Here is a 12963-nt window from a genome sequence, read left to right as displayed (position 1 = left end):
CTGCACGGCTGGAGCTTAGAGGCGCACCGCTGAGGGCTCTCCTCGCTGGTCCTAAGGCACGTGCTGGATGGGTTTCAGTCACGCTGGGATGGATGGCAGCGCATCCCCATCGCCGCTCTAATGCTCTAACGCACAAGGCGGGAAGGGAAGGAGGACCACCTCGAGCCTCACAGACAGCTGTTGGCAAGGAAGATGGCGTCTGGAGGCAGAGGCGTGAAGGCAGTAGCTACCTGAAAGTACGATCGGATTGTTTTTCGTCTAGGAATTACAGGAACCATCCTTGCAGTTATAAGTCATTTAATGCAAATCATTTAATCCAAACAGAATTTTTACAGGCTCATGAGGCTCACTCATTTTGCCAAGAGTGAGTCATGTACAAATAAAATGAAACCAACAAAGAAAAGAACTCTCATACCATGTGTATGTGGGTGATCCTTTGAAAAACTGGTAATTACTTTTTTAACTCTGCTGCAGCCAGGAGGACAGGTCTCTGAGGGAAGGGCGAGAGGACGCGGAGCTGCAGCCCCTCGGCACCTGGCTTCCCATCGCCCGGAGCGACACATGGGGCCATGCTGGCCAGCAGCAACCATGGCCTCAGAAGCCTCCAGATGCCCCAACCTCAAACCAAACTGTGCACTGCCGTACTGCGCAATCAAAAGACTTCTAAAAAATGGAAATAATGTTAAGTGATTAATACTTAGTGGAAGAATGCAGTAGGCAGTTAATCCCTCACTTGAGGGTTAGTTAAGGACATGAGTTAAACTTCATTCTTCCCTCAGCATGTCATAAATATCTGCTGCTAAACACAGGGCACCCAACAAGCCAGCAGGGTAGTGATGCAAGGCTCTGAAATGACTAAAATGTGGGGACATGGGGTCATATGATGCTGAGAGTATCAGCTTCAAATGTGTCATCAAACCTGGCACACGGAACCACCCCCGCACCGCCATCCACCAGCAGAAGCGCGGGTACGTGCGGACACCTGATAGCTCAGTGCCGTAGGTCCTTGTGCCACTCCCCACCAAAGATGAGACACCATCAGGAAGGGACACATCACAGTGTCCCAAAGTGCCATCCAGCCACCAACTTCACATTCAACATGAGGAATGTGCCCACCACTGAGGAGGTGGAGTCACTGTCCCTGGAGGTGTTCAAGAAACATGTAGATATGGCACTTAGGGATATGGTTCGGTGGGCATGGTGGTGATGGGTTGGCAGTTGAACTAGAGGATCTCAGTGGTCTTTTCCAACCATAGTGATTCTGCGAGTCTATGATACTGAACACTGCTGCCCAACCCCATTTGCTCCACTGTCCCTTCCTGATGTTCCAGCACCTGACTACAAGTACCCTTTAGGAACCTCAGCTTGCCCTCTCGCTAGCAGGGTGTCTCTTTGGATGGGCAAGCTGCACCAGCCATGCATTCATGTAGACTGAACATCCACACAGATGCTTTTCTTAGGCAGAGAACATTTGATGGGCATTTAACATAGCTGCAGCACACATCAAGGGCCTGCAGCATGCACTACAGAGGGAGGAGGCAGAACCATGCAGCTCATGTGGCCAAGAAAGCAGTGACATTATCCTCTTCCCTTGGAACTGATTTGAGGTCATCTGCAGGCACTCCCACCGCATCAGCTGCCCATGGATCGTGGTTTGTTCACAAACACAAGAGTCATGAATTTCCTCCAATTTAAAAGCGAGCTAAAGCCAACCTCTTTACATGACCAGCAGCCAGAGAGCAACTAACATAATCCAGCTCCGAGGTGAACTAAAAGAGAATCCATAAATCTCTCAAGGCATTAGGCTCAGTATTTTTTTCATTTTAATTTTAACAAAAAGAGAGAACACGTTGGTTGATTTCAGATTTTGTTGTTGTTGTTGTTCTCAATTTATTTTTCCTCATTAGTACTTTCTGCCTGGCTTCCAGCCAACAACATACCAACACACTGAGGTGGGTGGGCAGAGGAGAACAACAGTCCAGCTGATCTTCCCAATTGTAATGGATGTCTTGCACCTACCATCAACTTACAGATTTCCTCCTTGCTGGTTATTTTCCTCGTTTTTCCCTATGGGTATTTGAATTCACATTGCCTGCTTAGCAAATCTGTTCATACACAAATGAGTTTGTCTTTCTCAGAAATATTACAAACTTCATGTGTCTTGTTTTGATGTTTTTTGGGAGAGGAGCCACTCATTTGTTTATACACAGCAGGCAGGCAGATAGCACAGACCGATAAAGCATGAGGAAGCAGCTGAATCACATGGCTGCCTAGCACGCATCGTCCAGTGGGCAGAGGAGCCCCAGACCCCTTGCTCAGGGAGGGTCTTACAAACATGCAGTTTTTCCTACTGTTTGCAATCTCCCAAGCTCCTTATTTCCCCAAGCCTCTGAAATAGCATGTGTCACAGTGCACAAGAACATGGGGATTGAGGACAAGTAGAGTTACAGTAAAACAGCCCAAGGGTCAGTAATTTAAGATTGCTGTGGAGGCTCATGATTAAATGAGACCCACACCTTCTGGCAAAAAAAAAAAAAAAAAAAAAAAATAATAATAATAATAATAATCCAAAATGTTTCACTTAAAAAACCTTACAGTAAATGTGGAAATCAGAGAAGAATACACATCCTTTTTCATGCTTCAGCAGCTGTGACTCAGCACAGCAGAAAGCATTCTGTGTGTGTCCCTCTTTACACCATAAATGACCACTGTTTTTCCATACCTCAAAACTACTAGGCAGGATGCAAATAAATACAGTAACTGCAGAGTAACTTCATTTTATTATTAATGATAGCTGAGGCCAGTCTGTGCTAAACACCATGAAGGTCTCAAAGTTTTTTAGTGGCAATTGAAGACATTTGGCCAACAACCTATAGACTTTGTCTGGGGCAAATATCCATTTACTGTAAAAACATGATACTAAGTCACTAATACAATATATTATTTAATATTTTCCTTCTTCTCATACAATCTAATAATCTATGTCTGTTTCAAGACTTCTGGGGAACCTAAAAATACCCTAATGTAATACCATTTTTTTTTTTTTGCACAGACATCTAATTCCATTCTGTTATCAGAATTGAGGGGGAATCACAGTGGATGTGTGAGAACAGAAGAGGCATGTATGAAAATCCAGGCAAACAGGAAAGAAAAATAAATAACGAAGAGGAAAGCAAGAGAAAGAAACAAACCTAGAGGCACAATCTAACCTCCAACGCACAGTTCATATCACCGCATATTTCAACAAATATCCATTTTTGATCTTGCATGAAAAATACAGCTTGGAATTTTTTCCAAGTTACGCAGGGATGCACATGGCACCACAGGACATGAATGCTTGGTCCACAAAACCCAATGAACGAGGGCCAAAAAGAAAAAAAAGTGAACGGAAAGAAAAACAGCAAGATTAAGTTATCAACAAAAAAAAATGAAGATCTGCATTTCTGAACTGCAATAACAAAGTCTTTGAGAAGACAGTCTGAGCCCTCCTACACTGAAGCAGGCTTCCAGACTAAATAGGGGTTTGTGGATATTCTCCTTTTTATTGCAAAAGCAGTTTTAGTATAAAAGACTGTCTGGACTGTCATCAAAGGATGATGTGGAGGTTCAAGAAAGTTCAGAACGGATCAGACAATTTATGGTCGATAAGTCTATCAATGGCGAGTAAACATGATGATGCAATCCTGTGAAATCTCTGGCTCAGGAAATTCCCATAACCTCTGACTGCCAGAAGTTAGGAAATTCTACACTTATCCTATTGCTTCCAGTCTTTTGGTAAGCATCCTCTATTTGTCACCATCAGTCCAAGGCATCTGGGCTAGATGGGCTGCTGGAATAAATAAAAATGGTGATTCATACTTCTTATCTTCTGACGAGATAATCAAGGTCATTCTTGTCATTTTCTGCTGCCGCCTGTGATGAAAATTTTTATGATCAGTGGCTCCAAATCTCATGAAAATGGCAGCGGGCCTAGTTTGGACTTCAAAAAATACACAACAGAGGCTGTAATGACATTAATGGAAAAAATAGATGATGAGTGACAGGTTCAGTTAGTTCAGATGTGTAGCTTTCCTTTCATACTGAAGAGAACAGAGAATGAGACTGAGACAGTAGTGAGGACATCCTGTCAGGCAAAAGAAAGCTCCATTTAGGAGACCTGCAGAAATGTCTCCAGTTTGGAACAGGTGTGACACCACCACAGCTTTCCACACAGCTCTGTTTTGCTGATGGATAAGAGACATCTCTTTCAGGAAGAATCAGAGTGAGCGTGAATGCAGCTCTGTAGGAGGCAGAGTGGGAAGACAGCCTGTAGTCCTACTGAGACCAGATCCTGTGTCCCAAACCACTGTGATTCCAGTTAAAAGATTAGGGCTTGGAAAGGCTCTGGCAGTTTTAATGATAGCTGGGTTACTCTGAGGGAACGCTAAAACCCACTGGGTGGAGATTTGATTTTGGAGGCCTGACAGAAGCAAGAGCTTAGCAATTCTCTTGCTCCTAATGGAGGGCTATACAGACCTCAAGTAGCAGGTGGGTGGGTAGGAGAATTAACTGAGGGAATGTGCAGCTCATTGTATTCTAGAACAACTTGTTAGTAATTAAGAACTACAATGGAAAACATACAGATGCCACAGATGCCATATAGTGTAAAAGTGATAGCAACTAGGAATATAGATTCTGTCCTACTAAACTCAGAACAAAACTTAGAAGCCTCTTCCTTGAAGAAAATCATGACATCTGCTCATTTCAGTAACTGAAAACATGAAGTATCACACTATCATCTTTCTGTTTTGCTGTCTTTTGCTTCAGCCATATTTTATTAAGCTTTATCTTAGCAGGCCTGAACATGGAATGAATGAGCTCACTTTGTGTTTTTCATCCTGAATCCACTCTTCATTGGATATTTGGAATAACTTAGACATGTATAGTTTTCATCAAAGCATTTTCATTCCCAAGTTCTCTTCAAAGGTATGGAAGATAAATATTACCATGGCGCTAGCAGAAATGCTACAGTGGTATAGTACTGTAATTCTATTACTGTAGAGTACATGTTGCCAATTTTTACTGCAGGCGTAGCACATAGCATAGCATGAGTATATATATACCTGATCATTGTGGTATGCAGCATTTGTACAGTTCCAGCAGCCTTATTTCAGTAAAAAACAACTGAAGCAAGATTTGCCTCCTGATTTACAAAAGGAAAGTGTCTTCTGAGTGTGATTATGGACTTAATGTAGTGCTAATAGTCTTGAAAAAAGCAGCAGTTCCTTCCCCTAGAGCACCTGATCTGTTCAGAAATCCCCAGGAGGTGCTTTGGAGGCCAGTTTGAAAACTCTTGCTGTAGAACCTGCCAAGGAGGAGTCCCATTTCAGTTAGACCTCTTGTTTTTTGTAGTGACCTTAAACAATACAAGCTTGCTTACAGCATTTGCAACGTTATCAAGAGTGCATCAGTCTTTGAAGAGGGAAGTACTTCAGTAAAAGCACTTGTTTTACTTGTACAGAATAAGTACAGCAAGTCATCACACAGCAGTTTATTTACTTGTCTATTGGTAGAAACCACTGCCAGAACAGTGGCATTAAGGAGGCATGAGAAAATGTCAGATGTAATCATTTGCACTCTGAATTCACTATGCAGAAAAGAGCATAAATGCAATTTGAGGACATACTTTTTATAGTTCCCTGGTTAGCCAAAGCACAAAATCATGAACATTAAAAAGCTACATATGACCCAAATGCAAAGAGTGGTAGTGTATAACCACCTACAGACCCTACCTGGTGCGCTCAGACTCACGGCTACAGACTCCTGGAACAAATTAGAAACTAGAGCAACCGTAACAGCTGGAAATCTCATTTCTCTAGGATACACTGGAATGAGCAGAACATGAACAAACAAGCAGTGGATAATTCCAACATGTAGGAACCTCCTGCTTGTTAATGTATCCAGTAGAATATCCAACCCTATTTCTTCAGAAGAAACTTTCTGTCAAATCTATACTTGTGTACCAAGGCTACAAACAAATTAGAAATGCACCTAAACAGGCTGAACAACTTGCACTTGGTTTTTTAATTATCTTTATAAAAGTGAGAACTCAGGGAGGAGTTGAGGATGATTAGAAACTGATGATGGCATGCGCTGTCTGCTTTTCCTCCCTCCCAACACATCACTTCATTTCTTCCCATTCACTAGTCTTTCAGACTACACAGCAGTGGTTACTTGTTCTTTCTGAAGACTTTAGAAAGCTGGTGCTTACACTTTTAGCACCAAGAACAGCAAACAAACTTCTTTGAAGTAATCTTACCTGCTAAAACCACTTCTCAATGGTCTAACAATCTTTTAAAAACAACGTTTTGAATTTTGCCAACAATGTCATTACAAAGCAGAACAGAGAAAGTGTTTCTCAATCCTGGCTATAGAATTCCCAGTACAATGTAAGAAGGGAGGAGATTCTCTAAAAATAAATATACATTTATTGTTCATTGCAGTGCCACATTTCATCACTCAACGCTGGAAATGCCCATTAATAAAATAGCACTCATTACAACAATTCCAGCTCAAAAATTTCTTTTTGGAACTCTAATTGATCCTCCAAATGAGCTTTATTAATCATTGATGGAAAACTGGCAAAATCCTGGTCTGTATTTTGGCGAACTTTCAAAATGTCCAATTAAGTCAAATCAGGAAAGCTCTAGAAACCAATTACAGAAGCACTTCAAAGCCAAAAAAAAAAAAAAAAAAAAAAAAAACCAACAAAAAAAAACCCAACCAGCAAACCACCAACAAAAAAACCTTATTGTATTCTGATACAACTGCAGCATTACAGGAATGAAAAAACAACAACCCACCACCTCACTCATAAACTGTGTATGCACCTGAGGTACCACCTCCACAGAAATGTGAGAAACAGCCACTCCTTGAACCACATCAGTCAATCATATTTGCTCTCATTTTCTTTATTAGTGTCATAGATGCCACTGAGCAGTTCACCATAAAGAACGGTGCCAGCCAGGGCCTCAGAAGTCAAGCGAACACTGGTTCACCTTCAACATTTTTCTACACATCTCCTCTCCAGTGCTGTAATATCACAGGTATATGAAGTCTTCACCTTTTCATGAGTTTCATGAGTTGTGCATACTCCACCAACATGTTTGTACATTAACACGTATGTTGACGACATGATAAAAATAATCCTGGCACGAACAACAAAAGCCGCCTTTATCTAACTTCTCAAGAATTTGATCTTAGCTTCTGCAGGATTACTGCAGGTACAGCCATAGGTTCTGGTGGGCTGCTTGAGGTGAGCGTTGCTGCCAGCCCTAATCCCACCACCCACAGTTGTGAATTAATTAGGACTTGAAGATGCCAGAGGGAAGCAAACAAAATAAAAATAGCGTTGTAATTGACTGTAAACAATAATTAAAATTCTGCATTATGTTTAGCATCTGCACATTTCTAGACTTACTGCAGTGAGCGACTCCACATCTAACGAAAACATACAGCTCAATCCCAGAAGACTGGGCAGATCTCAGATCCTAAGTACATCTCCTACGATAACTCAAAACGGAAAGTAAGTCACGCATCCTTACTGCAAAAACTAATAATTAAAAATTCAAAAACTGGCATGGCAAAGGAACCAAAGTCCTTCTACCCTGGCCAGACCAAAGGAGAACAAAACATGCACCCACACAGTAAAAACTTCCGAATTTTCCATTCCAGATGTGGACTGTTCTGCAGTTTCACACCACAGTGGCCCCACTTTAATATTATTTATTGTTTATTGCTTATCATTTAACGAGTTAGAAAGTTTATTATTCATTTATTTATGTGTAGCTCCTTTTCATTTTTTTACTAATCTTTTTAAATTAACTTACCATTATATTAACAAAATTAAGGTTAGTTCCCACATTACTTCTGACTCCAAACTCCATTAAATTACAGTGTCGACTCTGAACTTCTTATCAATTTCACTTTTCTCTGACATCCAGTCTTCAGCTGGCTAGGTTATAGACTGGACCTCATCAGTCTGTCTCCACATCACGTACTGCATTCCCTGCATTCATGTTGGAAGCAGTCATTTGTCATTCAGAAGTCAAACTTCTTAACAAAAATCTCCTTACCTTTGTCAGGAGGACAGGTAAACTTCCTGAAGTTTTACTTTACTGTGAGCTTGACCAAAGGTAATCAGAGGACCTCCAGTAACCTAAGGAAAAACATCTCTGAAATAACCACACGGCTTTGTATTCTATCATTTCCCAGGAATGGTGAGACCAAACCTCTTAATGTTTATTCAGCACAGCCAACATGTTAATTCACAAAAGAAAGATAATCACTTTCATAATTCCATTTACATAAGGCACTCAATTTTACAGCCCCCAATATCTCTTTAAAATTATAGCCAATGCATGGCAGACAATTTTGCAGTATGCTAGCTAATATGCTGAAAGCTTTGTGTGGATCCTTTTTCTCCCTCCTGTTATTTGTTTACTAATCCGTTAATATACAAATCACAACGTGTTTGGAAGATATGATGTATTTCTAGCCCTCTTCCAGCTCAGGTTTCATAGGTTCCTCATGTTTCATAGGTTTTTCCCTGACATGCCAACTGCTAGGTACAGAAGATTAACTGATTAGAAATTATGTAGTTAATGTTTTCAGTTGTGATGCATTTTTTTTGAAATTCAAGTTGAAGAATTGTAATGGAAGTATCAGAAAAGCTGACTGCTATGTATTCAGGGAGCCAAGACTAAATGTAAGGCCACCGTAGGATGCACCCTGATGGAAGAACACCTTTTATTATCTAATGACTGTTATTTTCTAGACTGATTGCCAACACAGCTAAATTGCTTTGTCGACCTGGAAAGTGTAGAAAGTTTACTACAGATATCTTGTTTTTTTTCATGTTATTTATTTCTGCCCTTTCTTTGTCCATTTATATTCATGACTTCCATGCTTCAGCACTTGGTTCTCTCCATAAAAGTTTTCCTCACGCTTTCCTTTTCTTTTGACACACCATTCAGTATCAGCAGGGTTTTTTGGCTTCATCATTTTCAGCTTCCTGGAAGAGCAGCCTTCTGTGCATTTAGAATTTCTTAGGTTTCTCCAGTGCATCCTCCCTTGCACAGAAGATGAAAGAGGGAGATCTCAGGCCTTCCCCAGCATCTACACACAAAGCCCACAGTTCCCAAGACAGGAGCTCTGCAGCCCTCTCTCCCAGCAGAAGTCTCAAGGCCTCCTGCAGCAGCGCAGCCACCTGCTGACGTTCTGCTCCTCACTCCCATTCCACCAGTCTTTTCTACAACTTTTCCATGAGCAGCCCCTCTTTTGGGGCATTACTGGGGCTGACCTCAGCTCTAGACAATTGCTGTGATGGAAGCAAACATCCCTCTTCTCCTTAGTCTCTGCAGCTTCTGAGTAATACGAACCTACCTCTGCTTTGTTTGACTCTCCTATTACTCTTCTATTGCCAGCCAACCAACTCAAATGCAACCTTATGAATACTTTCATCTTACCCGTGCACTTCAACTTTTTTTTTAACAAAATGTTTCCATTACTGTCAGAGACACTTCTTTGGATTTCACTTTTTTAACCAACCCTTTTTCTCTGAAGTTCTACATTTCAGTTTCCTCCACAAACTCAAAGCAATGTTGCAGGTTCCCATTCCTTCTTTCTTTCCAGTAGGCCTCGTTTTTAAGAGATTTCCTCTTTATATCTGAGACAATTTTTTTTTCATTTCCCCAATAACTCCTGATACATTTCACCAGCCTTTTTTTTTTTTTTTTTTAAACTAACAATGTCTTATCGTTTGTCCTGCTCAAGGTTTTTGTCAACTGCTCCGTTTAAGCTCACATGAGAAGCTGTATATTTTCATCTTCATATTTGCCCCTCACTACGAGAAAGACACTGAGGCCCTGGAGCATGTCCAGAGAAGGGCAATGAAACTGCTGAGAGGTCTGGATCACAAATCTTATGAGAAGTGGCTGAGGGAGCTGGGATTGCTCAGTCTGGAGAAGAGGAGGCTCAGGGGAGACCTCATTGCACTCTACAACTTCCTGAAGGGAGGTTGTGGTGAAGAGGGGTTTGGCCTCTTCTCCCAGGCAACAAACAGGACCCGAGGAAATGGCTGCAAGTTGTACCAGAGGAGGTTTAGGTTGGACACGAGGAAAAACTATTTCTCTCAGAGGGTGGTCAGGCACTGGAATGGCTGCCCAGGGAGGCGGTGGAGCCACCACCCCTGTCAGTGTTCAAGAGGCGCCTGGATGAGGAGCTGTGAGATGTGGTTTACTGCTTGTGGTAGCAGTGTAATGAGAAGACGGTTGGATTAGATGATGTTACAGGTCGTTTCCAACCTTGTGATTCTATGATTCTATGATCTTATCTGTACTGGCACAATGAAAGAGACCAAGACATTACACTTCTGCACATTCTATTCTGCTTTGAATTCCTAACCAAGTCTTGCTCTTTTTGGAAACCTTGCTTCCCCAGAACCTACTAACTTTTATTTAATGTCATCTTTCTGTTTCCTTTTGCTACTCATTCAGTCTCAGTGACCCCACACAGTCATTTCTTTCAGGCACACTTTGTTTCTAGGGAAATGAGATCTCTGCTGGGTGGAACTGCTCCCTTTCCATCGGGACCTTCCCACATCTTCCTGCCCCACATGCCACCAGCTGAGCACACCTTCCTCCTCAAAGGCAGCAGTCAGCCAAGCACACAGGGTGGCATTCACGCCCCGAAATGGCACAACTTTCTCATGAGAGCACCACTCTCCAGGTCGTAGGGCTGAGGTGCAATCTACATTTTTTCCCAGAGGTGCTTTCATAGTATCAGAATCATTAAGGTTGGGAAAAGGTTACTAAGAACATCTAAGAACAGTCCAACTGTCAACCCATCCCCACCATGCCCACTGACCACATCCCTCAATGCCACATCTACACATTTCTTGAACACCTCCAGGGAATGGTGACTCCACCACCTGTTCCAATGCCTTTGGAACACTCAGAAGAAATGTTTTTTAATATGCAACTTGAACCTCCCCTGGTGCAACGTAAGGCCATTCCCTCTCATCCTATTTCTAGTTACCTGAGAGAAGAGGTAAGGTTTCCCCCGAGCCTCCTCTTCTCTAGACTGAACAATCCCAGTTCCCTCAGCCACTCCCCGTAAGACTTTCTCTCCAGATCCCTCACAGCTTTGTTGCCCTTCTCTGGACGCTCCAGGGCCACAGTGTCTTTCATGTAATGAAAGGATCAAAACTGAATTCAGTACTTGAAGTATGGCCTCACCACTGCCAAGCACAGAGGGACGATCATCTCCCTGCTCATGTTGATTGCATTAATTCTGATATAAGCCAGGCTGCCATTGGCCTTCTTGGCCACCTGGACACATTGCTGGCTCAAAAGTCTGATAAGATTAAATGGATCTCTGGGTTGCATCCCTGTAAGCAGGACCAGCCCTGCCCTTCCTGCAGGAAGCAGCATTTTGCAGTGGTTTCACTGAGAAGAGGCCCTGCCCTGCAGAAGGAAGGCACAAGGCCAGCAGCCACCTGTTGCCCTGGGCCTCGGGTTGGGTTCATAGAGGAACTCTATGCTGTTGCACTCCCCCATCCCTCTCTGCCTTGAGGCTTGTCCCAGCACACACTGACAACTGTGTGGCACTGCTACAAAGCGCTCAGCTGCCTTGACCAAGAGGTCAATAGTGGACACTGGTTTTAAAACATTGGTCCATCTGCCTTTCCAGTCACACACACCGTGAACAGACAGAGTTAGGGGACGCACAAGGAGCCACTCACAACTTGTGTCCCCACGTGCATCTGCTGGCAGCTTGACAGCGCACAGCAACTCTGCGACCCGACCCTCGGGCTGTCAGGCAACATCCCCATAGGCGCCAGGGCAGGGACAGCGGCCCGGAGCGCTCCCGCACAGCACCGGGATGGACCCGGCAGAAGCCCCGGGCGCGTACTCGGGCCGTCCGCTGCCCGCAGACATCCATCTGGGAGGCGGAAGGGGGACCCGAAGCCTCGGGGAGCCCGCAGAGGAGTACGCAAACCGACAGCAGGAGGATGACACCGCGGCCCCGCGCGGCTCCGCGGTCCCCCCGCCCCAGCCCTCTCCGTCTCCCGGACGCGCTCGACCGCGGCCCCCGCCCGGCCCCTCCGCCCCGGGACTCCCCCGGCCCGTCCGCTGCCGCCGCGAGCGAGAGGACGCGGGCAGTCTCACCTGCCACCGGCGAGCGCCGAGCGGGAGACGCCGGGGCGGCCGCGGCGCTTCCTGCGGCGGGAGGCGGGCGCTGTCCCTGGCTGACCCCGCGGAGGCGGCGCGGGGGGAGCGGAGCGGTAGGCGGCGCGGCGGACGGGCGGGGGGCGGACGGGCGGGGGGCAGGCGGGGCCGGGCGCCCGGTGGCTGTCATGGCAGCACGGCCCGGCGCGGTGCCCCGCGAGGAGAAGGGGCAGCGGGCGGGATCTCGGCCGGAGGAACTCCCGAGGGGCGGCCGGCGCCGCGCCGAGCCTGGGCCCGAGGCACCGCGGAGCGAGAGCGCCTCGCGACCGGGGGGGACCGCGCGAGCGGCGGCGGAAGGGCTGCGGCTGTGAGAGACGCGCCAGTGCGGCACTGCGGGCCGCTGCCGGCTCCGCTGCACCGCGGGGCAGGGCGGTTGCGTAAGAGCGGAGCCCGGTCCTTCGGCACGGAGCTCGCCGACGCGGCGCGTGCGGCCCGGCGCACTTCGCACCGCTGAGCACCGGCCGAGCCCTGCCGCGGTCGAAATACGCGCACGTCGTGTTCACGGCTTCTAACCGGCTTTGGAAATTCGGCTTCTTTCTGTTCGCGACTTCCTTAGCAGTGTGCTTGGCATTTCACAAGAAACGAAAGAAAAAGAGAGAAGGGCAAAGCGGGCTGAGCTGTCCCCGTGCTGCCTGCGCTGGGAGCGCACGCGGAGTGCCCACCTGCCTGCGGCAGAGGGATGCCACCAGCATGA

The 12963-nt window shown here is 45.4% G+C and overlaps 1 protein-coding gene across 1 annotated transcript in view; it reads right to left on the bottom strand.

Moving 5' to 3' along the window:
• Positions 1-12265, bottom strand: part of THRB (thyroid hormone receptor beta) — a 167704-nt gene extending 155439 nt beyond the window's left edge. Inside the window, exons 1-2 of the mRNA XM_042888474.1 lie at positions 12210-12265; positions 8115-8197 (exon numbers count right to left, since the gene is read on the bottom strand). The gene's annotated coding sequence lies outside the window, so the exon portion shown is untranslated. The remainder of the gene's footprint in view (positions 1-8114; positions 8198-12209) is intronic.
• Positions 12266-12963: the final 698 nt, after the last annotated feature.

The sequence above is a fragment of the Lagopus leucura genome, unplaced genomic scaffold (genome assembly GCF_019238085.1).
Source record: "Lagopus leucura isolate 7727_CA_CO unplaced genomic scaffold, USGS_WTPT01 Super-Scaffold_100157, whole genome shotgun sequence".
Lineage (NCBI taxonomy): Eukaryota > Metazoa > Chordata > Aves > Galliformes > Phasianidae > Lagopus > Lagopus leucura.
The sequence above is the reverse complement of the archived record's forward strand: the minus strand, read 5'-3'. Positions and strand labels throughout refer to the sequence as shown.